The sequence below is a fragment of the Tachypleus tridentatus genome, chromosome 1 (genome assembly GCF_004210375.1).
Source record: "Tachypleus tridentatus isolate NWPU-2018 chromosome 1, ASM421037v1, whole genome shotgun sequence".
Taxonomy (NCBI): domain Eukaryota; kingdom Metazoa; phylum Arthropoda; class Merostomata; order Xiphosura; family Limulidae; genus Tachypleus; species Tachypleus tridentatus.
The window spans coordinates 68,150,959-68,152,823 of record NC_134825.1 but is presented as its reverse complement, the minus strand read 5'-3'; positions in this window follow the sequence as shown (position 1 = coordinate 68,152,823).

The window sequence follows — 1,865 nt, the reverse complement described above, 5'->3', positions numbered from 1 at the left end:
TACAGCCGACAACAAAGTAGAAGTTGGTAGTTGTAGTCAAATAATCACTGAGAGCCGACTAAAAGCAGCAACTAACACTGTACCACAGGAACAACATAAAACTATAAATAACGCATAGAAAGAAACAAACAACTAATAACACTAATAAGACAACGAAGACAATTAAGAAGACAGTTTATGGCAAGAAGAAACAAAGAAATAAAAAACTCCAATAAACAGTATCTGAAAAAAAATGAGGCCAGAAAAATGGGATAACTAAACGAAAAAAACCGATCCTAGAACGTTTCGATAGCAGTTACAAAGAGGAACCAAAGATACCACAAGAAAAAATACCCAACACGAGAATAAAATAACACATTAGCACACACCAAGAAAGAAAAAGCAGAAGCCTTCAGACAACAACTGCAAAACATTTTCAAAACACAACGACACAGGCGTGAAAACCTATTTTTATAATACAGTAAACGATCATATCATATTAATACAGAATTATACAAACCATATTTCCCAGTCAATATCAACAACAATAACACGAATAACATAAATGACTATAATAAGCTAATGTTTGTCGAAAACGGTTTGGTTTGGGTTTTGGAATTTCGCACAAATCTACCCGTGGGCTATCTGTGCTAGCCGTTTATAATTTAGAAGTGTAAAACTAGAGGGAAGGCAACTTGTCATCACCAACCACCGCCAACTCTTTGGCTACTCTTTTACCAATGAATAGTGGGATTGACCTATCACATTATAACGGCCCGACCGGTAAAAGGACGAGCATGTTTAGAGTAACGGGGATTCGAACTCGTTACACTCAGATTACGATTCGACTGTCGTAACCACCTGACCACGCCTCTGAAAGCTTTCTGCTTCAAGAGTGAATAAAACCGAAATTAAGTGTAGCCAACTGTTTTTTATTTATTGCTTTTCAAATTTATATGTCATATGGTGTTATTTCCAGAGTACATAATTATGTTAGTGTCCCTTATGTGGCATTTTAGTTTCTAATGACTGGCTGGTAGACAACACTTCAATGTAGAATTGTGCGAATGGTTACTACAAAGTGACCTTTTCAGGCGGTCTTTGGTTCCCGTCGTCGTGTTTGCCGTGTCATCTTACCCGCGCGTCACCAGAATAAACGTTTTCGCAAGAAAAAAGTCGGTGGTAAAATTCCTAAGAAAATTAATTATCTTCATAGACATTCCGATCTGAGAGCGATAATTTTTAATAAAGAAATGTCTTTATAACTATAACTACAAAATGCAAGAAAATCTCGTATTTTGATATTATTGTGATATCATTCATAATTAAATATAGTTACAATTACGAAGCAGAAGAATAACACAGAAAAAAGTTTTAGTTATTTGTTCAATTAAATTCATTAATGTTTTTCCTTAGTATAACTATGTCGATAATTTAATTGAATTATTTCAAATACCTTCTAACCACATAAACATTTTCATCGATTTTGATATTTTTAAACAAACGAGAGAAGAAATCCACTACTAAATTGTAATAGTTTGAATGTGAAAATATGAAATCCAACTGGAAAGATAGCACTTACAACATTTAGGTTACTAGACCAGTACTCTACTACTGCTCCTTATAGCACTGTACGATTGTTTTTTAAACATATAATTTATAGAGAATAATATGTAAGTTGGGTATGTGCTGAGATAAGTACCTTGCATTTTATTCAAGCGATGCATATACCACAACTAAATAATTGCAATATTGATATTCTAATATAATTAAAGCTTGGACACAACAATTTAGTTTAAATGAATATTATTTCTATTGTAACTCCTAAATGAGAAAGTAGATTCGAAGAAAGAATATTCTATTGATCTTCGATGTTCCTGTCGCTT